This window comes from Canis lupus, chromosome 17 (assembly GCF_003254725.2).
Source record: "Canis lupus dingo isolate Sandy chromosome 17, ASM325472v2, whole genome shotgun sequence".
Classification (NCBI taxonomy): domain Eukaryota; kingdom Metazoa; phylum Chordata; class Mammalia; order Carnivora; family Canidae; genus Canis; species Canis lupus.
Window position 1 is genome coordinate 29,959,844 of NC_064259.1, and position 26,257 is coordinate 29,986,100.

At 42.4% G+C, this 26,257-nt stretch overlaps 1 long non-coding RNA gene across 4 annotated transcripts; it reads right to left on the reverse strand.

Annotated features, from left to right (window-relative positions):
* Window positions 1-465: 465 nt before the first annotated feature.
* On the reverse strand, window positions 466-21,570 carry LOC125752747 (uncharacterized). 4 transcript variants are annotated; one of them, XR_007402915.1, is made up of 7 exons: window positions 21,541-21,570; window positions 20,583-20,768; window positions 19,110-19,243; window positions 17,637-17,667; window positions 3,599-4,066; window positions 1,453-1,586; window positions 466-1,346 (listed from the first exon to the last, which is right to left on the reverse strand). It is a non-coding gene; the product is annotated as an uncharacterized LOC125752747 (long non-coding RNA). The 4 variants fall into 4 exon arrangements; XR_007402916.1 differs by having other exon boundaries at window positions 1,453-1,997; XR_007402914.1 differs by lacking the exons at window positions 466-1,346; window positions 1,453-1,586; window positions 3,599-4,066 and adding an exon at window positions 15,838-17,077.
* Between the last annotated feature and the right edge of the window lie 4,687 nt (window positions 21,571-26,257).

The following is a 26,257-nucleotide window of genomic DNA, read 5'->3' on the forward strand; positions in this document are numbered from 1 at the left end:
TTCTTCCTTAAGGAGAAGGACCATGTTTTACGTATCCTCTGTATCCTCCGCGGGTCTTAGAAAACCAAACACCTAGTTCTCCATAATCGGTTGCTTTTCTTGATGTTTCTCTGTTTATCTTAGCTGCCAGGAAGCTCAGACTTAAATATGAGTTTAATTATAGTAACAATCTGTTTGCTGATATAATTAATTCTGCAGATCTTATATATGGTTTCCTTTATTTTTATTATTTGCATTTCAATTTTTAAAGAATATAGGATATAAATTTCTTAAAAATAATAGGTTTTGTTTATTCAATTGAGATTTCTCTTTTGTACCAAACTACATTTGATGTTCTATATATTTCTAAAACTCTGTATGGTTGAAAGTAGGGGTTCTTATTCTGGGATATATAAATATAAATATAAACATGCTTCCAAGGAGTCTATATACTTTACATATATACAATATAATTCTTCATATATATAACACATAAATATATAATACCTTATATATAATACTATATATACACATATACATATACATCATATGTATGTGCACATTTTTGGATGAAGAGTGTCTCTAAGCTTTTGATAATTTATCCAAAGGATTTGTGACTCTTCTTGCCCACTCTTCCACTTTCAAATTAAAAATTATGGATTTTAAGTGGCCTGGAAATAAATATCCAGTAATAAAAATCCACACAGCTCTACCCTCAAGTCTTTCTTCCCAGTCCATAAACACCATCATTCATTCTTGGCTTCTCCCAGGAACTGTTCTTCTGAACAAGCAAATAAATGAATATTATAGATCCAGTTCAAAGAAAGATACAACCAGCTGCTTTTAGACCCCAAAGGAAGCCTACAGTTGGATTTTTACCAGAGAGGGGTCAGGGAAGGCAGGAGAACCCTATTGAGTGAGGCCATGCAGAGAGTGGATTTGCCTCACTCCTCCTTCCCTTCTAGGCTTCCCTGGGCACAGAGGTGCCTTCTGACTGTGCCAGATTGCACACAGGGGCAGATGGGCAGCAATAGGCCAGTGGTGGCAAAGGGCTCCTAAGGCTCAAGAAGCTGAGCATCCAGTTTCAGGAATCAAATCTACCAAAGAATCAAGGAGCCACAGTAGCAGTGTTTTTTCCATCCTGGCTAGGAGGCTGTTCAAGGGCCCAGATGGCATTTTCCATACCAAGTCTCCTTGCTTCTCCAGCTCCCCCATGGGGATAGAAGGGAGCGTGGGTTCCTCTTCCACCAGAGAAGCCTGGCTCTGCTCTAATAGTAGGACTTAGGTAGGGCAGCAGGTACACACTGACTCCTGTTCACTGTAGGAGGAACTGGGCTCTTCTACCACTTTTGCTCCCTCCATTTCTCCTGCCAAGGAGGAAGGGTAATTTGTCTGGTTAGGGAACTTGAGAGCAACCCCTGAGAATTAGGGGCTCAACCCTCTCCTTTCCCCACTAGCTTAGAGACCACCTACCCTAGAGGTTACCACGGCAGATTCCTTCATGGGAGCCTTGGGGGTAGTCCAGAGCTGCTGTGGATGGCTTAAGTTGGAGGTGTGATACTGGCACAGTTATTTGGTCCCCACCTCTAAGCCACGGTCTCCAACAGCTTTATGAGGAAGAAAAGTGATATTTTGAACTCCATCTGCCTGCCTTTAATGTTTATCTCTCTCTACTGGTTCTATATGAGCAGTTAAGAGAGGGATGCTTTGTAGTAATTCTCTAAAGTTCCAATAGTAACTTTTAAAACAATTCTTTATTTATTCATGAGAGACACAAAAGCAGAGACATAGGCAGAGGGAGAAGCAGACTCTGCGAGGAGCCTGATGTGGGACTCAATCCCAAGACCCCGGAATCCCAACCTAAGCCCAAGGCAGATGCTCAACCACTGAGCCACCTAGGTGCCCCTATAGCTACTTTTGAAGGAAGGCTTTAGAAAAGCTTGAAACTTTCTGATCTCAGGTGGTTAGCAGTCCAGGGGGGTCAACCAGATGGCCTTATGGTCAGTAAGCAAGAGAACCTGGAGAAATGAGGGAATAGAGGTGAAGCAGGTAAAGCACTGGTCACCCTACTCTGCAACCATGCCATGGGACCTTGCCAACTTGGTCTTCTCATTGAGGTGCCTCTCCATTCCACTCTCCCAAGCTAGACTGATTCTGAGAGATGCTAACCAAAGGCTGGCTGTATCAATGAACACAGAATTGATGCATCAAACACATGGAATTTGATCTGGTGTGATCACATATTTTTTCATGGCTGCTCTAGCAAACTTGTTGGGTCCTTTCTCCTGACTCCCACCTTTGGGTGAAATGTCACATAGATGTATCATCTGTTTTGGTTATTATTAGATAGTAATTAAAAACTTAAAACATATCTTATTAGTAATATAAATGTGTCCAGGACATAGAACACTCACAACTAGGGCAGAAGCTCTACCATCCTCTGCACGGGTTGCTTTAGCCTGGAAACATGCATGAGATGGGGGAGGGAGGCATGCCTGCCTTCTTCTGTGTTTCCTGCAGAGCATGTCTATGATTCCCCTCCAAGTCACTGTGCTGCCTCGGATTTAGGGACGAGGAAGAGGAGAAATGGAGGAAAGTTTTGGTTTGGTGACCCATGTGTGATCTGACCCCAGTCTCCTGTGCTCTCCTCCAGCCAATGCTCCTCAAGAGATTTTCCTGTGGGTTCCCTCGAACTACAGCTTCTTGCCTTTTTCCACTGTGGTCACCCTGCCCTCTCCTGAAAGTACTCCTGGGTTGGATCATTTCTTAAATGATCCAAATTGACATTCCCACCACGAATTCTACATCTGGGAACCGTATACCTGCAGCTTGGCATTTTATCTGCGAGAGCTTCAGCTAACATTCTCTTCCAGGTGGTAGCAGAGGCTCAGTGGCCCAGGTGCAGATGCAGGGAGTGGGGCTTAGAGGAGGTTGGAGGTATGGGGGTGCACAGAAACCTTGCTCCCTTTCAGCCTGTGGCAGCCTCTCCTTCCTACTTCTGTTGCCTGGTCATCGGCTGGCCGCTTATCACTTGCTTCCCTTAGGCCTTTGCCCTGTCACATTGTCTGTTCCCTTTCCATAGAATCTTGGCTTCTTGGTGGCACCAGCCTTTCTGGCTTGTTTCCTCCCCCACCCTCCCCCCACCCCCGTTCCAACTCCACCTCCTGTCTTTCCCTTGCTATGTTGAAAGCATCTGGAGCACCTCGTAATATGAATTAAGCTGAGGTTCTCTGGACAATCTGCATCTGAGGACATTGACTTGAGCTTCAGGAAGTTCCCCTGAGCTAATCTGCAGACAGGAGAAGGGGTCTGTTTGGAGGAGTGAGCAAGGCCAGGAGAACAGATGGTACCAGGCTGATAGGAGGAGGGGGAGCTGCCCTGGAGAAATGCAATGGGCCTGCCAGGAACCCACAGGAACCAGCAAAGTGCCCGATTGCCTTAAGGTGGGACAGAATGACAGAGTGGGGGAAACTGGCCCCGATCTACTTCAAAAGCAGTAAAAGATTCAGAACCAAATGACACTGCTGTGCATATGAGCTCAATAGTCCCTCCCAGTCCTGGGACCCGTTTCCAGCAACCACCTCTGAAGTTTCTAAATTGCTCAGAAAATAGTACTCACCTGAAACACATTCCATCTTTGCTTATCAGCAGACCTGTGCTGCCAGCAAAAGTAACACTATGTTCTCCTCTAAAACTGTGCAGGGTGATGGGCCGTGGCACAGATGTTTGAGGTTTATGGCTGCTCCTGGTCAAGCCCGATTTCCTTTAAAATAACATCTTTTAGGCGCCTTCTGATACGCATTTGCTAGAGGCCTTTCTCCTTTAACACAGACTCAGGCCCCCTTCCTGTTGGTGAGGTGGTTCTAGGAAATCTTGGATTTTTGTAAAGTCCCGGCTTTTGGTTGAGGCTGAAACTAGGCCGACTGCTGTCGTGGTACAAGGAGTGGTGAAGCCCCCCTGAACCTGGTGTTGCTGTGTTTCCTCTGATGAACTCCTCACTCCTGGTAAAAAGGCAATGCCTGTGCTTTCTCCCATGGCTTGGATTCCTGGAGCCAAATCAGGTTTGCTGGGCTTAGCATTATCTCTTCTACCCCGAGTAAAAGAAAAACAAGGACAGGTGGTTGCATAAAGGCCCCGGTGAGTAAATCTAAAGCACCTGTGAAAACTCAGCATCAATATTTTCTTTAAAGGAAAAGAGTGTACACAAGAGCAGGTCATTTGACTCAGTTGCCATAGCAGGGATGCCCCAGATAGCAATGGCTGGCTTCTGCAGCCACACTGTGTCCTTAGGGTCCCCAAGCTGGGCAGTGCCCTTTGCCAACTCGTTATTACCAAGACATCTCAGTATTTCAAACAAAATTGCTATGTTTCTGTTTGCACCTCAAGGAAAACAACGATGATATCACTAACATATTTTTAAATGCTTGCTGTGCTGCTCGCACCAAACTAAATATTTTACATAGATGATTTTGTTCAATCCTTGCAACAGCCGTAAGGAATAACCCCTATTATTTTCATGCAGAGATAAGGAAACAGGCTTAGAGAGAATTAATTTGCCCACAGTCAGAGTTTGTAATTGATTCAACCTCTGGCTGTTGATTCAACCTCATGACACCACAATCCATGTCATGCCATCTTCGTGAGTTGAGTAAAACTCAACTCCTAAATTTGTTTTCTTTTTACTTCCTGGGTGTTTCAGTTATTTGTCAATAATGATTTATTCTCTCTCACAATGCTAGGGACAGTTCTGCTCTCAATGGCAGTGGGTGCTCAGTGGGGGCACCTCCATTCCACTCTATATGGTGTCTGCAGGTGGTGTCTCTGCCTCCAGGGCATGTCCGTGTGGTGTCTCTCCATCAGGACAGCCTAGGCTTCTCATGATTCGGCTAGTGGGATCCCAGGGAGCTTTCCAAGAAAACACACCTCATCCCCTAAAAGTTTATCAGACCTCTGCTCTACCATACTTGTTAAGGCCTCATTGGCCCAATCAAGTCACATGATCAAGCTAAGTTTTTTATGTAGGAGGAGACTCTACAAGGGGATGAATACCACTGGGTGTCCTTTCTTGAGGATGCCACAATGTGACATCCTACCACACCAGGAATAATAGTAATAGTAGCTCTGTGTTATTTACTGAGCACTTATCACGTGCCAGTCAATGTGATATCTTTCATCATCGTGGTAGCACAACCTTATCAACCTGGTACATTTATTGTCAGGTGACAGGAAAGGAAACTGAGGCTCAGAGACTCTAAGTGACCTGACCAATGACAAGAGTGAATTTAAACACTGGCCATTCTATTTATAAGGTCCTAACACAAGAGAGAGGAGGGTGGTGTATAGAAAATGAAAAAAGAAAAAAAGGGAAGGGAGTATATTGAATATAACAATAGGCCTTGGAATTTGGAAAGAAAAAATAAAAGTGCTGGGTGCTCTCGTGTGTATGGGGCTTCTTGTCCCCAGGCAGCCATTCTACCATTGGCAATCATTCTTTCTAATTCTGGCATTTGGGATGGAGAAGTCAGCTTGAGTGGGTATAATTAGGCTAACCAAAATGTGAAAGAATATAATGCAACTTTTCTTTTCATCAGCCTCTTGTTTTAGTCCTTGGCAAAAAGAGTCCGTCTTTCCTCTGGCTGTGTTTTCCAAAAGTTCTCCCCCGAACAATTTGGGAAGCAGAGGGCTGGAGAAAGAATGGGGAGTGGAGGGAGCTATACCCTGTAATAATGCAGATTTCAAAACATAGCTTAGATTTTTGGAAAATCCCTTCATGAGCATGAAAAGTGCAACGACTCATGTTCGGTTGCTTCTGCCAGCTGAAAACCACCATGACACTTGAGTGTGGTTGCAAATGTTCTCTCCTTCCCCACCAGCGTCCAGGGCTGTGTTCCAGGCGATGAACACAGTGTTTGGCCTGTCTCAGGGCTGAGGGTGTATGAAGCATGGGTATTGTTGGGTGAGCCTGGTTGGAAGGGCCATACTTAAAAGCAAGAGAATCATGTGGAAAGATTAATGGAAACTTATATTAAAATATGATACCTCCAAAAATAATTTCTTGCAAGCAGCAAGAATTAATACATTATGAAACAAACAGAACTTTCACTATTAACCTCAGGGAAGAAAAAAAGAGAGAGAGTGGCTGGCTCAGTGGAAAATACCGCCTGTGATTTTTTTTTTTTTTTTTTTTTGGCCTTTTCCATGCTAGATGGCACTAATTGATTGAAGGGCTTGGTTGTTTGGAGGGAGGTGGGGTGCCCTAAAGGGAAAGAATAAAATTAGACCGTGTGATTTTTGATCTATTGTTGGGGGGCGTGTCTTTATTTCATTTTCAACCCTAAGTCTCATTACTTAGCTATTGTTTTGATCTTAGAGGTAATTTTTAATTTTAGGTCGATTGCTTGGTTTTTCTGCCTGTTGGCACTTGGAGGAAAAGCTGACTAATGGTCTGCCAAATCCCTGGGATGGGTGTTGACAGATCTGAGTGACATTTGCATGGCATTTCCTTATGTCCTCTCCCCCCACCCTGCGCCCTAGTGGCAGTAGTTTACTGGTACAAAAATCCTAGAAAATAGCATCTCTTAACCAATTTCTTTCAAAGGGAAGCCCATAGAGAAAGGACTCATTTTATCTGAGCAAATAACAAATTCCTACAGAAGCTTGTAATCGCTATCAACTCTCCCCCTCCAGTCCCCAAAAATAGACCTTGTGGTGTGACATGAGGACAGCAAATGATTCATACGTGAGTTTGTAATTCATTTTAGAAATAAAGCTAAGCCCATAAAGTACAGTCCAGGAAAAATAGGAAGACTGAATAGCTTTAAGGACACATCAGATACTTGGGCCAAAATTAAAATATTTGGTATAACTTAAAATAGATCTATATTTATTTTTTGAAACATAATGTGCAATTAAAGTTTCCTCTGTCTATTGAATAATTGCTTAAAAATAGTTTTGTGGTATTGATGGAGCGACTTCTAATTTATGTCAGGGCTGGATGCTCTGATCTCATCAGTGGTTCTGTGAAGAAAGTTTTTCACATAATACTGTTGACAGATGTCAAAACAGAGGCTGGGAGGTTTTGTCATTTTCCTTAGGTTACATGGGTCGTAAGTGATAGAGCTAGGACTTGAACTTGGGTATTATGGCTGTAAAGCTTATTCTCTTCCCATTAAATTGCTCTGAGTTTTGCTCTACAAGGCTTTGTAGCAACAGTAAGCATGGACCCGCTCACCTGCTATCTGGATGGTGGAAAGAGTTTTGGGGCCCAGAATTAAGAGCTAGATTAGATGGATGCCTGGATGGCTCAGTAGTTTACCGTCTGCCTTCAGTTCAAGGCATGATTCCTGGGTCCTGGGATTGATTCCCACATCCCACATCCGGCTCCTCGCAGGGAGCCTGCTTCTCTCTCTGCCTATGTCTCTGCCTCTCTCTGTGTGTCTCTCATGAATAAAAAAATAAACAAACAAACAAAATCTTTTTAAAAATAAATAAAATCTTTTTTAAAAAAGAGCTAGATTGGAGTCTCACCAGATAGGACTTAGCTGAGGGACTTGAAGCACATCACTAAACCTCTCCCAAACCTCAGTTTGATCATCTGTAAATTGAGGGGAGATCTTCATCTACAGGGCTGTTGTGAGAACAAGGATCATGAATGTAAAAATTCTTGGTAGATGGTAAAGTGTTGTATAAAAGCACACCATTGTTATTTATTTATTAAGCACAGACTATATCTGGTAAGGCCAGAGCTATGAGAAATTCAGAAGACTTTTTTTATGGTCCATCCTGACATCTGCTCCTTACTTACTTCTTTCCCATCTGTTCTAGAAGCTCCATGCCCTAGTCACATTGAACTTTAGTTTTTCATACATAACTTCCTCTCTCTGTGCTTTTATATATTTTAATCTTCCTGCCTACAATGCCCTTCCTCTAGGAGCTCTTACACATCCTGCAGAGGCCCTTTCTAACTCTTCTGGGTAGAGTTCATTTTTACTCTTCTGGGTTCCCATAAACTGTGTTCACATCTCTATTAGAATACTTCCTGCAGCATATTGTAAGTCATCTGGTGGTATATCTGCTTCTGTCCCTTCCTAAGCCATAAGCTCCTCAAGGGCAGGTGCTGCCATGTGGATTAGGTGTGCTTGGCACATAGGACACACCCAAAGGCTTGCTTGCTGAATGAATGGTTAGAGATGTAAGAATTACTGCCCTCACCCGCACAAACATCGCAGTCTCACTGAGGGACAAATACACAAGAAAATTGAGTGAAGCATGCTGGACAATGGATTATATGATACAGTATGTACAACCCTTAGCAGTGCTTAAATTCTGATGAACAGGAGATTATTTAAACCTAAGGTAACTAGGGAAAGTTTCAACAGCGTGTGGAATTAGTTAATGATATGAAATGAGTGGAGAAACATTAAATCCACCAGAATTTCTGTAGGGAGGAATTGGTTTGGAAGCCAAGCTGTCATAGACACTAAGTACTGCTGGGTATCTAAGGGATCTGCTTGGGGGCAGGACTGTCCTGCAAGAGAAAGGGGGTTTACCTGAAGTCCCAGGGAGATTAGGGATGACAAAGGGGAGGGGAGGATGGAGGTGAAATGAGGACTACAGCTGAAGACCACATGCCAACAAATCTCCATAAGATTGCCTAAATCCTAAAGAGCTCAAACAGAATAGATGATTCTTTTATCATGGAAACGATGGATAGATTTGAACCAGAGACTTTCCATCTGAATATTGGGACAGGGAGGCAAAGAGAAAAGCAAAGCATAGGCACTTCTAGAAGCATGACAAGGACTTCTGAGGGTCCAAGGAAATAGATTTGGGATTTGGGCCAGGTTCAACCAAATCTCTAAGAAATAGAGCCAGGGAGGTGCAGAGGGAGGGGAAAGTTGACATCCAGATGATCATATAAAATGAATTGTTCCTCCAAAGCAAAGAATGGGCCATAAAGTGTTGCAAGGAATCATGCATGTTAAAGCAAAATGATACTTCAATCTTCTTTATAGACATTGCTGTAGCCACTGGTCCTTAGACCCGTAGTGCATAAGTGTCAGTCCTCCAACCATGCTGATGATAGAGGAAGAATTTTCATCTGTCTGGCTAAGTGAGGAAAAATGGCAATGGGAGTCAGTCACTTGTAACATAAATTCATTTAATTTCAAGATGTCCTTACATGGCAAAATTAAAATGTGTCAACTTTATGCCCATCTCCTACATTTCTTTTTTATTTTTTAAAGATTTTACCTATTTCTGTGAGAGAGAATGAGCATGAGTCAGGAGAAGGACAGACAGAGAAGCAGACTCCCCACTTAGAAGGGAGCCTGATGCAGGACTCAATACCAGGACCCTGAGATCATGACCTGAGCCAAAGGCAGATGCTTAACCAGTTGAGCCACCCAGGTGCCCCATCTCTTACATTTCTGGGAAAATTAACTGGTGTAGAAAATCCAAAAGTGTAGGTACCACTTCTCTTAATGTGACTGACTCTTAGTGTAATTTTAATTAACTAGTGTGTCCTGAATAAAATGGTAGGAAGGAGACTGATTTTCATCTCCAAAATCCACTACTCCTGATCTTGATTGATGCTGTTTAAGATGATGCTTTTTTTTGAGTCACAACATCCAGAAACTCTTCAAAGTAAAACGTGTGAGCAGAGGAATGGCCATGAGGTGAAGGCTGTCTGCATATTAACAGGGTTTAATTCTCCAAAAGTAAATCCTGCACCTAGTAAAAACAATACCTGGCATTGTATTATTCCAAGGCAGTGTTTATGTAATGATTACATATTTTTACTTACATAATTATGAAATGCACCGTTATTATGCTGCACAGTAATTGACCACAAATGGCACACATTTCATGTATATGGTTATAATTCCTGTAACTTTCATAACAGGTCCACCTTCACAGGCATACAGGTTGTGCAGTCCCACAGGACCCCATTCTTAGGAGGGCCTGCACTTGATTTAATGATCTGAGGGCGCTGTCTCAAAATTGCTAATAATTTCTGAACAAGAGGCCCCACATTTTCCCTTTACACTGACTGCAAATTATGGAGCCCTCTGGCACTGGCCTCTGCCTTATTCTCGAGGCTAAGCTCAGATGGCTTTAAGTCTTATTAAGGCTATATGTACTAGAGGGATGGGCACAACAATCTGGGTTATCTGATCTTTTGCAGTGATTGTCATTGCAGAAAGATATTATGCCCTAAATATCTCCCCATGGTCTAAAATCCCATATGATAGAGACTATTGAGGTTAATACAGACCAATTCCCCTAGAAGGGTTCAGGGGTAGGATGGGGAACCCCTCTTCTATGCCTGCTCTGGTGTTACCCTTGTGCGGGAGGTGGGCTCTGCTGGGAGAAAAACAGAGAGGGTAATTCACAGTAGTCTAGTGGCCAACAAAGGGCATTTGGCAGATCAAAAATAATTGGTGGGCGTCAATTGTTGCTGTGAGATATGTACTGTAACCCATCTGGCTCCCTCCAACTCTTCTATAACACCTTTAGTAGAGGGGTCATTGCTCCTTATAGTTTTGTGTTAGTGGCTTTCTTTGGAGAACTCAGAAAAAGGTAAGTTCTGAATCCAAGTTGATTCAACATAAAAATAAGGATTGTTCATGTGGGCTCAGGTACCAGAAGACAGAGACAGTGGGCAACTAGCTTCTGGGTGGGTGGCCTTAGTGAGAATTTTAGTTCTGCCATAACCTTCCCCATGAGGTCAGGAGAATAAGTGTCCTGAATAAGGTGTCCTGAATAAGTGTCCTGAATAAGTGTCCTGAATAAGGAGAATAAGGTCCTGAATTTGTGGGGAGGGGAACAGAGGGCATTCTTTGCACTTACGAGCAGAGTGAAGCCCAGGTGAATCTGTCAGCTTTGGGGATTGTCTTTGCCCAGGCTCTTTATAAGATTTTTGTGTTTAAAGGTAAAATGTTTTGTTTAATTCATATGGTAGATGTCAGACATCATCGGAAATAGTACTTTTGTCATTCATTATGTTATCACTTTAATTATTTTTTCAAAATTCCTTCTTTTTTTTTTTTCTCTCTCTCTCTGTCTTTATTCCTCTACACTACCCAAAAGTACACTCACAGCTTGACCATTGCTATGAAGTTAACTTAAGACAGAAGGTACATTGCCAGCCACAGGCCAGAACACTGGGCAGGCATGAAGGAAAGAAATATTTTGGCAGCAATAGAGCTTGAGAAGCCAATATTTTTTACCATAACTTACAGTAAATATTTACAAATTCAGGCTCATGTGGGTGTTCAGGGTTTTAGTGAAAAGCGATCTCATGCACTGATATTTACTTTGAATGTGTTCTCCTCTTTTCAGTAACCATGACTAATTCCCCTTTTCACAGACAGTAGAGAGTAAGTTGGCTCTCATTCTAGCAAAACACACACATGCATCCCAAACAATTTATTATGCATATTCTGGTAGCCGGTACATAGAATGCAGGCGTAAGAAAACAAAGGCAACCCCTAAGATCCTAGTACCAATCAGTAAAGGAACTGAGGAAGCACTGTTGCTACAGGGCCTGAATCACTGTTCCACTGATTTTTACTTGGATTTTGCTAGGAAAGAAAAGAATCTGTAAATTCTGAGTGTGATGCAGCCAAAGAACTAAGTCCAGTAAAGATCCTTACTGCATATTATTGTTGAAGCTGTGAGAGAGGTGAGGGTAATATGACAAGATCCTTGCCTTCAAGAAAATTATGTTTGTAAAGAAAACACACCAACAATGCAAAGTTACGTGACTGTAAAAGACATGAATGACACCTGAAGATAACCACACAAGACAGGGGTGATTACTTTATAAGTGGTATTCATGGAGTTGTTTCTGAGGGGAAGAGATTATTTGGGATTGGCAAGAAAGGAAAGCCTCTCAGGAGGAGGTAGATTTGAGGTGAGTATTGAAAAGGGACATTCCAGCATGAGGCCTGAGTAGAACAACAGAGGTGGCCAAAGATCCGGGCCTAGGAAAGAAGGACAAATAAGCCAATCTGGCTGAGAGACTTTCAGCTGGTGAATAATCTGAGAGAGCACTGGAAATAGCCTGTGTGTTGGGCTATTGAGGGCCTTGACCTTTGGGGTAGGAGACTCACGATGCACCACGAAAACCTTGCTCTGAAATGGTAACCATCTCTGGAATCCACATTTCCCTCAGGTCTTCAGGGCCTTCTTTCCCTTTTTGCTTTTCCCTTGAAGCCAAGAGTCCATTCCCATGGGCTAGGCCTATCCCTCCTGACCCCACTGGTCCGAGTCTGATGCAAGTCTAGGCATGGCAGGTGAGTGTGCTAGGCCATGTGAGAGCTCCTTAAAACTCATTGCTATTGCAACCAGGGAGGTCACTTTAGAAAATGGAGCGAATATTGTTGAAGCCCCAGAGGAAACGTCCTCTGTGTGCACAGTAGACACGGAGAGGGCTTCTCCTCCTCATGACCCCTAGAACCCACTCACCTGGGCCCTGATCCAAGAGCCTGAGAAGTAGGTGTACAATTGGGAATTTACTCAAAGGACAGGTAATGCATAAAGTTCCAGCACAGTCCCTGAAAAAGGCTTATGAATGCAGACCTGATAATGCATTGTTATAAGACAAGGAAAAGCATAGACTTTGTGGCGATGTCTTCAGACCTAAGTGATTCTGGCGAGTAATTATGAAGCAGGAGAATGACTGTATAAACTGCAGACTAAACATTTAAGCCCTGTGTGTGGGGCCAACTGACAAGCGGAGGTAATTAATAGGCAGTTACAATGTGGAAGATTCCAGAAAATAGTTTTGTCATTTGAAATTCATGGTCTCTGACAGAGGAATATTAGTAAGAAGAATGTTGTTGGATCAAGTAATCTTGAGAGGAGGGGCATTCTCTGATCACTTTTGGAAAGAATCCCTGGTGGTGTTTGGTTTCGTCTGTCCCTTGGTGAAAGACTGTTCTCCTGGAGCATTCCGGTTGGTGAGCGCGCGGCTCAAGGAGATGTCACAAGCAACAGGTACAGCTGTACAAGCAAGCCGCTGGGAGGATTAGACACTTGTTAGTTTTTATGAAGTTAGGTGTCTGGTCTCTGTTTCTTTGCCTTCCAGAGGCGCTTCCTGGCAGAGAGTTACAATGATGCCTCACAGCAAAGCGCAGGCCGGCAGCATCTGCTCTGGAGCTCTGCAGACTACAGCTGGCCCTGAGCGCGGCTGGCTTATTCTCTGGCTCAGGAGCTGCTGTGGTGATGGTGGGTGGGCCTCAGCCAAACGGGACCCTCCAACCTCTATTCCCCTCTTCTGCTTCAGATGCGCTGATTGTTAGGCGTGACAGGGATTCCTGCCTGCATTTGTGTCACAGGGGAAGGGAAGGGAGCTTTTTGGAGAGCGGGGAACTCAGTCTCCAGAACTGAGTTTTGCAAAACCATGAAGCTGACTACTTCTTTTTCTCCTGTATCCTTTTGGGACCCTTTCCTGCTGACCAGCCTAACCTCACTGCTCACGGATACTTTGTCCTAGTCTCTAGATATCCAATTTAATCTTCTTTTGCAATACCATCAAAGTTTTCTTTTACTGTTATGTACCCCACCTTCCAGAAGGACCCCCAGCCCCATCTCTTCAGGGCTAATCCTAGAAGAAGCAAACGGATTGATTAATTCACACTAATGACTGATGCCTTGGAGGGTTGAAAAATTAAGGTGATTATTCACCATAGATCTTTTAAAGCCAGGTGGTTAAGAATATTTCGTAACTATCCTTTCACATGTATTATCCTGTTTATCCATGTAAAGCAGATATTTACTATCTCACTTTTACAGAAGGGGAAACTGAGGCTCAAAATAGTCAAGTAACCTAATTAAATATAGAGTCTAGGCAAAGCTTGAACTGAGATTTCTGGCTCTAAGAGAACTGTTCATTCCCTCACACTTCCCTGGCTGAACAACAGATGAAAATATATTTTGATAGTTAATTCTTTTGAACTCTTAGGATGACTAATAGGTTAATCTCTAAAAACCAGCAATCTAAGGGGGCACAATGAGTTGAATCATGTCTCCATCAGATTCATATGTTAAAGCCCCTAACTTCCAATCTGTTAGTACTTAGATATGGGAGCTTTGGGAGGTGGCCAGTTTTAGATGAGGTCATGAAGGTGGGGTGCTTAGGACAGGATTAGTGCCCTTTTAGGAAGAGCCATCAGGAAGCTTACTCTTTTTTTCTCTCTCAGTCTCATGATAGTCTCATGAGAACCCAGTGCTGCTGGCACCCTGATCTCAGACTTCTAGCCCCCAGAACTATGATAAAATAAATTCCTGTTGTTCAAGTCACACATTCAATGGTATCTTGTTAAGGCAGCCCAAACTGACACTGGGATTGTCATGCCAACACGTAGCCATGTGCCCATATCTGCTGTTTGTTTAGCAAATGTCTACGTGATGAACCCAAGAAACCAGAGAAGAATGAGGAGGAAAACAAAAAAGCAAGAAACTAAAAAAGCCTGAGAAATTGGTTTCTTTTTTACTAGGTTTTCCTAAAATTGTGTTTTGCTACAAAGCCCTGAGTACAGACCACTTACTATAAAATAATCCATAATTTCTCTCAGCCCAGTGATATCAGCTTGGACGTTTCCTTTAGAAAAGCTTTCCCTGATTGGGCTTAATATTCCCAATTGTATTAGTTATAAAAAATAATTGCAAAGACCAAGCCCAGTCATTTAAAGTAATTATCCAAAAAAAAAAAAAAATAATAAATAAATAAATAAATAAATAAAGTAATTATCCCTCTCTCTCTGTCCCATTGCTCATGCTCTCTCTCTCTCTCAAATTAAATAAATAAATAAATAAATAATAGATAAATAAATAAATAAATAAATAAATAAATAAATAAATAAAGTCATTCTCTTCTTGACCTAGTTGATTCCATTTGGCCCTCTAGATGAAAGAAGTGCCCTCAAATGAGCTTTATTCTTTGGAAGTTACTTTCAATGATGCCAAAGCCACACATCTGGTGAATGGCAGATGGGAAAGTTTCCCTTGGTATGAGTCAAATGGGGATGATTCACATCACCCAAGGGTGATGTCATCACAGTTCAAGATCAGCTGAAACTTGCTTGGGCAAAGGGATATTCATTGTCTCTCTTAACCAAACCAGGAGAGGACAGGTTTGTGGCTTGACTTTGGAGGTGACTGGGTGAAGACTCCATCATAGGAAGCCTCTGTCCTTCGAACCCTGGCTCCTGCTATTTGCTACTCAGTGATTCCATTCTTTCTGACAAATGTCCTCCTGGCAGCTGGAAATAAGACCAGCAGAAGCAGTTCACTGCTTGGATCCAGAGCTCACCTCCAAACTCAGCTGGCATTGATGGTAGCTATTTTAAAACATATGACTAGAATAGAGGAAGGGATCATTTCCCAAAGTTAAGAAATGCTGTTTACAAAAAAAAGTACAGGAAGGGGGCTGTGTAGATTCCAAATAGATGATCCTATAAATGGTGATAAAGCTGATTATGCATTACATGTGTCCCTCCTTCCGTCTCTTTCTCTCTCCCTTCCTTCCTTCCTTCCTTCCTTCCTTCCTTCCTTCCTTCCTTCCTTCCTTCCTTCCTTCCTTCTTTCCTTCCTTCCTTCCACCCTCCACCTTCCTTCCTTCCTCCCTTCCTTTCTTCCTCTCTTCCTCCCTTACTAGCTCTTCCTTCCTTTTGTCATTGACCATTAACGATTGAACTGAATCTCCTGTCCAGCCCCAGTCCTCTCCCTGGAGGTCTGGTTGGGACTGAAAATTCCAATCCTCTAATTACTCAGTTGTTTCTCCTGACTACCAGACTCCATCCTTAGGTGTGGTCCCAATGTCATTTCATTAACATAACAAAAGACATATTTATTGCTCTCACTACTTAAGAAATTCCAAGGGGTTTAGGAGCTGGGAGCCAGGAACTACGGACAAAGATCAAATATATAAGAAATACATATTTCATTTTATTATTTGAGAATAATTGACATACAGTGTTACATTAGTTTCAGGTGTACAACATAGTGATTCAGCAAGTTTATACATTGTACTGTGCTCATCATCTGTCACCATATAGCATTACTACAGTATCATTGACTATATTCCCTATGCTGTATCTCTTATTCCTGTGACTTATTCATTCAATAACTGGAAGCCTATATCTCCCTCCCCTTCACCCATTTTGCTCAAAACCTACCCCCTCCCATCTGGCAATTATCAGTTTGTTCTCTGTATTTGTATGTCTGATTGTGCTTTCTGTTTGTTTATTCATTTGTTGTTGTTGTTTTAGATTCCACTTGTGAGTGAAATCATATGGTATTTGTCTTTCTCTAACTTATTTTACCTAGCAAGATAGCCTCTAGGTCTATTCATCTTGTCTCAATGCATGATCTCATTCCTTTTGATGGCTGCATAATATTCCATTGTATGTATGTGCCATATCTTCCTTATCCATTTGTTTATCAATGGAAACTTAGTTTGCTTCCATATCCTGTCTACTGTAAATAATGCTGTTATGAACATAGGAGTGCCTATATCTTTTTGAATTCGGATTTTTGTTGTCTTTGAGTAAATATCCAATAATGGAATAACTGGATCATATGGTATTTCTATTTTTAATTTCCCAAGAAACTTCCATACTATTTTCTACAGTGGCTATACCAATTTATATTCCCAATGGTGCACAAGAGTTCCTTTCTCTCCACATCCTCACCAACACTTGTAATGTCTTGTCTTTTTGAGTTTAGCCATTCTAATAGGCATAATGTGATGTTTCATTGTGGTTTGATATGCATTTCTCTGATTATTATTGGCTGAGCATCTTTTCATATGTCTGTTGGCCAACTGTAGGTAGGTCTTTGAAAAAATGTCTACTTGAATCCTCTGCCAATTTTTAAATAGGATTCTTTCTTTATTTTTTTGGTGTTCAATTATAGAAGTTCTTTATATATTTTGGGTATTAATTAATCCCTTATCAGATATATCATTTGCAAACATCTCCCATTCAGTAAGTTGTCTTTTCATTTTGTTGATGCATTCCATGTGTTTTTAAATTGTAGGTTTCAAGGAAAAATTTGATTTGTAGTATCTAAAATTCCCAGTTTTATGTTACTGAAGAAAAATGGATGAAAAAAATTTATTTTAAATACATAATAAATCCACACTTAAGAGATATCAACTCATTTTTGTAATTATTGCAGCATAGTTAGGATACAATGTTATATTGGTTTCAAGTGTGTGCAACATAGTGATTAGATAACTATATACATTAGTCAGTGCTCACATGATAAGTATACTCACCATCTGTCACCATACAATGTTATTACAATATCATTGACTATATTCCCTGTGCTGTACTTTTCATCTCTGTGACTTATTTATTTTGTAACTGGAAATTTGCACCTCTTTAATCTCTTTCACCTATATTACCCAACGCACCCCTCCCAATCTCTTCTTGGGCAACCACCAGTTTGTTCTCTGTATTTAAGAGTCTGGTTTTTTGTTTGTTTGTTTGTTTGGATTCCATATATAAGTGAAATCATATGGTACCAGCTCATTTTGACTCACACATTTCAAAGACAATGTCAGTTTTCAGATGGCAAATAACTCTAGAAAGTTTTTAAAAATAATAGTAATGAAGAGGAATTAAAAAAATTAATTATATACTCACCTATTATTTTCCCCAAGTATATACAATATAACTGTAAAATAATGAGACAAAAAAAAGTGACAGGCATACTAAAACCTTACACTAACAAGTTTAGAATGTAGTCATTCTGTTGGTATAATAATAACAGTTAATATTTATTGATTGTTTTTTAAGTGTGGGCAACTTTTATAAAACTTTTATTGGCATTATCTGAATTAATACTCAGAGCAAGTAGTTGGCAAAGTAAGCCCTATGTGGGCCAAAGCCAGACTACCGTCTGTGTTTGTATAGTCTTATTGAGACCCTGTAATGTCCATTCACTTATGCATTGTCTACAACTACTTTCACACTAGAAAACAAATAATTTCAACAGAGACTGTATGAACTGCCTAAGGAATTATAATCTGTTCCTTTATAGAACAAGTCAGCTGATCCTTGGAAAACAACCCTGTGAAGTAAATACTATTATCCCCATTTTTTTTTTTTAAATTTATGATAGTCACAGAGAGAGAGAGAGAGAGGCAGAGACATAGGCAGAGGGAGAAGCAGGCTCCATGCACTGGGAGCCCAACGTGGGATTTGATCCCGGGTCTCCAGGATCGTGCCCTGGGCCAAAGGCAGGCGCCAAACTGCTGCGCCATGCAGGGATTCCCCTATTATCCCCATTTGACTCCAAGGTCACATACTGGTATTTTCAGGGTGGTGAGTCAAACCCAAATCTGTCTGAATATTACGTTATAATCTTTTTAGATATTTCTACAGCAGAGAACACAGGCCCTAGAGCCAGACTATTTGGATTCAAATGAGACTCCACCACTTAGAAGCTGCAAATTGGTCATTTTGTTTAACTGCCCTGTGTTTTAGATTTCTCCACAACTCTTCAGGTTGTTAATAGATGTTGCCGGTCATCATTGACATCAGCACAGCCCTTGGACCCCAGCATGCGTGTTCCAGGCCCTGTACTTCAGGGCCTCCCATGCTTTGGAGTGACTTTCTCAACATTTTCAAAGTTTTCCTCAGGTATCTGGGAAAAACTGGGATGGCTATATTATCTGGTCAGGATCCTAGGATCAATATCCTTATGGATTCTTGTTCCCATTTCTCCCTCTTGGGGGGTTCTTTGATCTTTACTCCCTATACACCATGTGGAATCAACCAGATGCCCCAAAGAGCTCCAGGACTCTTATCTATGGGATCATTCTGGGAGGGTGGCCTGACAAGCAATTGCTACCAGCATAGCCCAGTCTGTCTTTGTTGAGACTTCACGAGATTGAACCACCATACAAGGGCAGACACACTGATTTTGATAACTTTCAAGTAGGAGACACCAGTTCAGGGCTCCAGAGTACCCATGGCATACTGCCAACTCTTGGGCTGCCACATGTTGCGTGTATGTGTCAGCTCTCACTCCCCATGTTCCAATATATAGCAGCCTCTGGTCTGTAGCACCCCAGGATAGTAAACATGGCAGCATACATCCTTAATTTTGCTCACCTCTCATCATAGGCACCAGAATGGTCAAATCTCCTCCCTGAGTGGTCCTCCAGAGGTGGCTATGTCATTCTCTTCTGACAGCTTTTAAGCCATTGCTCTGTAATGGCAGCAGACTCTTCTGATGGATGCCCTCTCTAGGTGCCAATCAATGTGTTGACAATGAAATCTTGTTTTAGCCGTTTTGGTGAGAGACAGATATTCCTTGCACAAATGGGACTACTCTTCTTTGTCTACTCACAACTCCTTCTCCCCCCCTCCCCTCCCACTGGTGGTGGAAAGCAGAGGTGGTGTCAGCATTAAAAGAAATCACATTCTAGGAATTCAGTGATTACCCAAAGGAGTTCAGGAGAAGATAAGGTTAGAAAAATGTGCTGTTCTATGTCTATTGTATACAGTTTTAAATAGTGAATTTCACATGATGAGAAAGTAAATTAACATTTGATATTTCCCTTCATACTCCGGGTGAGACTGCCAGAGTACAGTCATTATTCTCAAAGCCAGTTGAGAGTCACTGGGAACTGAGATTCATGTGTGGCAAGATAGATGGGGCATCATGAGTGATGATAGATCAGCATTAAATAAAGGGTCCTAGGGAAATGCAAAGGCAAGAAGATCTATGTTGTTTCAATACAAACATATTCTGAAGAACCATGGTGTGAGTGATAACGATGCTGTTACCCTTTCCTCCCAGTGGGAAAAGTGAAATTAGCACATCTAATGCTAAAGAACAGAAATAGATGGTTCTGGCATCTGCACAGGAAACACTGGTACTTAGGCACTATAAATAATCCTCACACACGCTGACTGGACAAGAAACAAATATGAATAATAATCTGTTATTCTAAATCTCCATTGATAAACCTTATGTGTCACATAGGTCCACCATTTTGTATACATTTTAAAAATCAAATTGTTTGTATACACAGGAGCCCCACAAAAATATATTTATCCAGGGACCCATAGTCTAGGGACAGTCCTGCCTACGATCACCTTATTTTCTTTCCAATTAAGTCACTCTTGATTCCATTTGTAGTTTCTCTTACATCTTTTCAGGTTTGTGCTTTCCTGTATATATTCTGCTCATTTAAGCTGCTCTTTCTTGTCTCCCTTGGAAAAATCAACTTAGGCTTTGTAGTATTGTGTACTCCTTGCTTTCTTTTCAAGCAATTTGCCACCCTGTCCCTCTGTCTCTTTGATCATCTGCCTTCGCCTGTCAGCCGTTCTCTGTCTCTCTTTGTCACACACACTCGCACGCACGCTCTACCCGTACACACCACATCATGCAGGCATGCACACAACTAATGAACATAATGCTTTGATGTGTAGGCAGTGCCATGAACTTACAGTGGTTAGTACTCTGCATTGTGATGTGCAGGCAGCATATTTTTATGGGATTTGTTCTTGCTTTAGGAACTGTGAAACTCATGAAATAAAGGGCTTCTATTTGATACAGGAGAGTCCAGGGTTACTTACCCTCATCCTCAGCTCTAGCGTTGGGACAATGAGGTCATCCATAGCATGCTAAGAATGCCAAGATGTCAGGATGGCACAAATGGGAATTCTTTTAGATGCCCTGTTGTGTGCTTCAGTCTGTGGTTAGAAGTTGGCTCTGTAAATCTTTACTGGCCTGTGGATCAAGTGTCCTGTGACTTGTGACAGCTGCAGTGTTGGGGGAGATAAGGGATGCTATGTGTAATTCATGGCTGTGTCTACATTTTCACTATAGAAAGCTAGTGAACTAAAATCACATTTCGTGGCATTTAAAGATATTTGGATAGTCCAAGATCCAAATTTTGCTTCTTACCAGGAGACAATACAATCAATTTTACACATTGTTTCTCTTTGTTATTATGGATAATTTATATGTCTTTATTCCTAGCACTCTCTGGCTGTCCTAGAAACAGCCAATGCCACCAATTAGGACATAAAATCAGTTGCTGCTGACTCCCTGTCCTATTATGTGTTCATGCATCAGCAGGGAAGGGCACTTGAAATGCATTTGCTTCAGCACATTTAGATAATGTATGGTAAAGGTGACAGCTTTTTTTTTTTCTTTTTTGCCAACTTGCACATTAGTGTCTCTTAAGTGGCAGATTAAAATTTTCATAAAGCACTAACGCTGATTAAAAATGTTTGTTTAGGCTTGTTCCGGACTGTAAGTGCCCACAGGCTCCAAATCACATTCTTGTCCTTCTTTAAACCAACAACATTTTAAAACCTTGCTATAATGGTTCTGTCTTATTGTAGCAAACAATAATACGTTTTTATAGGGCTATATCCCTTTATACGATAGATAACAAAAATGTGTAAATATGAAAAAACAATCCATTTTTCCACTTGCGGAAACATTTGCAAGTATATATATTCTTTTAAAAGTCTTAGTTCTGCTAATCTATAGCTCATTTTAATACAATAGAGACATGCATCATACCTTGTTTTCTTTTTCTCAGAAACTCTTTTTTTTTTTTTTTTTTTTTTTTTCTCAGAAACTCTTTTTCAGAATTTATGGCATGGCTCTCATCTAGTTAAGGTTCCTGATAAGTCTTAACTTTCTGTGGAATAATAATAAAAAAATTCTTTGTCAAGCATTGATTTTAGTTGTCTACTTCTTATCCATTTATTCATTCTTTCATCTTTTCCTTCATTGAACAATAGCTCCTGCACCTGGCCAGGGGTCAAGTGTGAGGATGGTATCATCTCTTCACAAAGATGGACTCAGCTAGAATATTGTGGAAGTCCTGCAGAAAGAGGCCTGTCCAAAGTGCGATGGGTCAAGAAGGAGAGAGTGGCTGACCAGCAGGGTTTCTCACTCAGGCATCACAGAAAAGGTGCCAGTGGGTTTGGAATAGAGGAGGAGCTCCTGCCAAGGCACAGAGGCTGAGAGTTTTGGTATTTGGGGAGGTCTGTGGTAGTTGATATGACAGAAGCCAGGAGTATAAGTGAGGTTGGTTCATCACATCTTCAAAGAGAAGATAGGTGGGTGCCTAAGACCTCAAATCCTGTGCTAGACCCTGTTACCAGTCCCCAGCAAAGGGATATGCTGTTACCTACCATCCAGGGCTTTAGCCCTCACACCAATCTGGCCCCCCATACCTGTGGGATGAGCCTTGTGGGACATGTAAGGACCCCCTGCCTCCTCTAATCTCAAGACCAGTAGCCGGTGAGAGATGTCCCTGGCTTCTTTCTACTGGACTCGACCTGGTTCCTGATTGACTCTCTAGGACAGGGAAGAAAGATGATGCTTCTCTACAATCATGAGACCCCAGACACGTTTATCCCACCAGCATCTAGGAAGGAAAGAGAAGTGATCTAAATTTTAAGAAAGTTGAACTTCAAAGATATTTATTTATTTACTTATTTATTTATTTATTTATTTATTTGAAAGAGAAAGAGTACATGAGCAGGGGGGAGGGGCAAAGGGGGAGGAGACAGAAGAAATTGCAAGCAGATTCTGCGCTGAGTGCAGAGCCCACCAAGGAGCTCGATCTCATTACTCCTAGATCTTGACCTGAGCTAAAACCAAAAGTTGGAGGCTTAACTTACTGAACCACCCAGGTGCTGTAAGGAAGTTGAGCTTTAAAGGAAGAACTTCTGAATGAAGAACTACCCCTCACCCTCAGAAGCCAGGATGTTTGTCTTCTAAACTTAACCCTTAGCAGCATAGATCCAATTTTTACCTCCTTGAATATGGCTTAGGGTGTTGTGGAGGGGGGTAAGCATTAGACTTTGATTTGTGAAATTTGGGTTTTTATGTACAGGTTCGGCTACTCACACAGTGAGTTCACGGAGAGCCTTACATGCCTGCTTAGGAGTTTGGACTTTATATGGTAAGAGGGAGTCTCTGAAGGTTGTTAACTTGCAACTTTATGGGTTTAGATTTTCATTTGAAGAAGTCTAAAAGATTTTTTTTAATATTAAAAAACACTTTGAAAACTTGCCACCAGCAAAATAACATGAAACCATTGACAAGGGTCAATATGAAAACAGGGAAATCGTTAGGAGCTGTTGCTATAACAGAAGCAAGGGAAGATGAGGAACCGAACAAAGTTAGTGGCTATAAGAATGGAGAAAAGAGGTTGGATGTGAGAATTATTAAAAGGGTGGAAGGAGAGGATTGTAGGAAGGAGTCAACTCCCATATTTTTGTCTTGAGCAGCTAGATGGCTGGTGGTATCATTCACTAGGGTGGGAGAAGGGGAGGAAAGCATATTGTTAGTGATGGTGAGCTCCGTGTGTTTGCAGGACAAACAAGTGGAGGTGTGCAGTGCTCAGGTGGGTATTCAGGTATGAAGCCCAACTGGGCAGGAGATATAAACCTGGGAGTCATCAGTAAGTAGCTGGTAGTTGAAGCTATTCCATAAACAGAGGGACAAAGAGAAGGACAGGATGACCCCCAGGGGAACAGTAGCGACAGTGTGACTGATCGATCTAGCACAGCCACTAACTCAGGAAAGGAATGGTGAGCCCTGGCCCTGCTGGGGCGACCTGCTCCTCCTAGGGAATCCCAAGGAGGCTGGACAAATTGAAAGCATAGCTCCTGGCTGGACTCACTAATGCTACTGCCAAACAAACTCAGATAAACTCACTGCAAGAGAAGCCAATAACTCAAGAGGTGAGGGTTTGGAAAGGAGAAAGGGAGAAATTTATTTCAGGTGTCAGCAGCCCGGGGAGGTGGCAGGAGCAAGTTTTAACCACAAATCTCTGCCTGCAAGATGGACACTTCTCTAGAGTTTTATAGGAGAGGTTCAGGGGGGTAATTGCAAAAGAACAGGCAGAGAGTGCTCTAGAGGGCAGTAGGTGTTCAACTCATGATCTTGAGCAGAGAAGCAGACGTGTGGTGTGTGGGCTTCTAGGCATTGTGTTGCTTTCAGAACTTTACTGGTCTGGTGGTCAGAATGTTCTGGTCATTGCAAAACATTAATTGTCTCAAGAAAACTCAATGAGAAATAAGCACAGTGACTTTTAGGGCACAAGTGAAGCGGTCTTGTCTATTTCTGGTTTTGGCTGTTGAGCTCTATAGTGCTCACTGAAGACTCACTGAAGAAGGCTCACTGAAGACAGGGCAGGTCACGGAAGAGGGACCAGAAAGGACCCAGAGTGGAATGGAGGGAGTAGGGAGGAGGACAATCAGGGGTCCAGTTGAGTCAAACGCTGCAGAAAAGGAAGGGAGGTGGGAACAGGAAACACCTGTGACTTTAGGAACAGAGTTCATTGGTGACTGGGTTGAAGCCGCTTGGGTGGAGTGTGGTGGTGGAAGCCACAGGAGAGGGCTTCAGTGACCATGAAGTGAGGAATGGAGACAAGAGTGCAAACTACCCTCTTGAGGCTGTGAGAATGAATCACAGGTTTGAGGTGGGGCTGATTGGTTTTCAGAGTGAGAATTTAGCATACTCTCCAACCCACTTTCTCCAGTGGTCAATAACATCGATGAGCTGTTTCGGCCATGGGCAGTCACAGGCAGACTCCGTTCTGCTTCTCCTGTCATCAGATGGAAGGCTTTTTGCTCTTTTCTTCAACTCACTGTGCTCAACTCCTGGGCTCCCTTTCCTGATATGGCTCCCTGAACCCTGTTACAGGTGAAGGGTTTGTGTGTCCCTACTGCCCCTACCACCACATAGCAATCAGGCCTCCCTTGGTGTGGCATTCAGTTATCTCTCTAGAGCTACCTTTCTCTTTCATCTGCTTGTGCCATACATGGGTCTCAGGTCTTAGAGTCCTATGAAGAGCTCAGGGTGGTCGTATAGTCAGAGGAGCCAGTGGGATGACAAATTCTCTGGGGTGGGACTTCCCATAGTGCCACTCTTGGGTGTTCACAGGTTACCAGGGTGTGAGGCATTGAACCCATGGCACCTGTGGTAGGTGGGGCCTGCTCAGCTGTATAGTCCTTTCATTTCCCCAGGATGTCCTTTAAATGCCTCCATCTCCTTTGTGTGCCATGATGTGGGGAGCACTGCGTCGAAGGGCTCCACCTCCAGCACACCGGCTGTCTCTTTGCCAGTGGAGGGTAGTTACCATTCCCTCACGTCACCCCTCAGTTTCAGTGAGCTCTCTGGCCTCTTCCTAGATTTGGTCTCTGCAGAGAAGCAAAGGGAGGTCTATTTAAGTTTGCCTGCATCTGGGTGGGGAGGAAGGAGGAACAAGGAACACGTCTTTGGCAAAGAGCTACTGAAGAGTATGTCCCTATCAACAACTGAGTGCCCCTCTGAGGTCTTCTCTGCTTTCCTTTTGTTGTTGTCTGGATGACAGGGATAATCTGGCCCCTGCCCACATCAAATACTGCCTAGGCTGGAAACAAGCCTCAAAACATGTTTTAAATCCTTCATTTCTCTCCATCTCTCCCAGATCTGCCCACCAAGCATACACTTGACTTACATTACATAGCAACAATCAATTGTGAGTGACAGTGACCCTCCTGAAGGTAGCAGACTTGGCCCCCATGGGCCCAGGAATCACACCTGTGTCTGATTAGACACTGTGTTACCCATCTAAACATGTGGCACATGAAAGCAGCTTTCTCTCGTGCACTTGTAGGGGGATGCTTCCTGGAAATGGTAATGCAGGACCAGACTTTGTTCCTACTGATCTCCTGCCTGGAATGTTCTCTCCTCACCCTTGCTCACTGCCAGCCAGAGCACCACTAAATCAGTATAAAATCCTAGTCTTACGGTGGAGACTGAGGTCCAGGGAGGTGGGGTTATCTTGGCCTTATCCCCTTAAAGAAGCAGTCTTAAAGGCTGTCTTCTTTGTTAACTCTCTATTGGTCTGCTTGGACCACCATAACAAAATGCCATATACTGGGTGGCTTAAACAACAGGAAATAATGTTCTCACTGTTCTGGAGGCTTAAAAGTCCAAGATCAGGGTGCTGGTGGGGTTGTTTTCTCTGAAGGCCTCTCTTCTTGCCTTGCAGATGGTATCTTCTTGTTGTGTCTTCACATGGCCTTTGCCCTGTGTATGGGGTGGGGGGAGAGGTGGTGGGGGAAGAGATCTTTCTCTCATCCTCTTCTTGTAAATCTTCCAGCCCCAGCAGGCTAGTATCCATCCTTATGGCCTCATTTAACCTTAATTATCTAGCCAAGACCCTATTTTTCAAATAGTCACACGGGGATTAAGACTTCAACATATGAATTTAAGGGGAAACACAACTCAG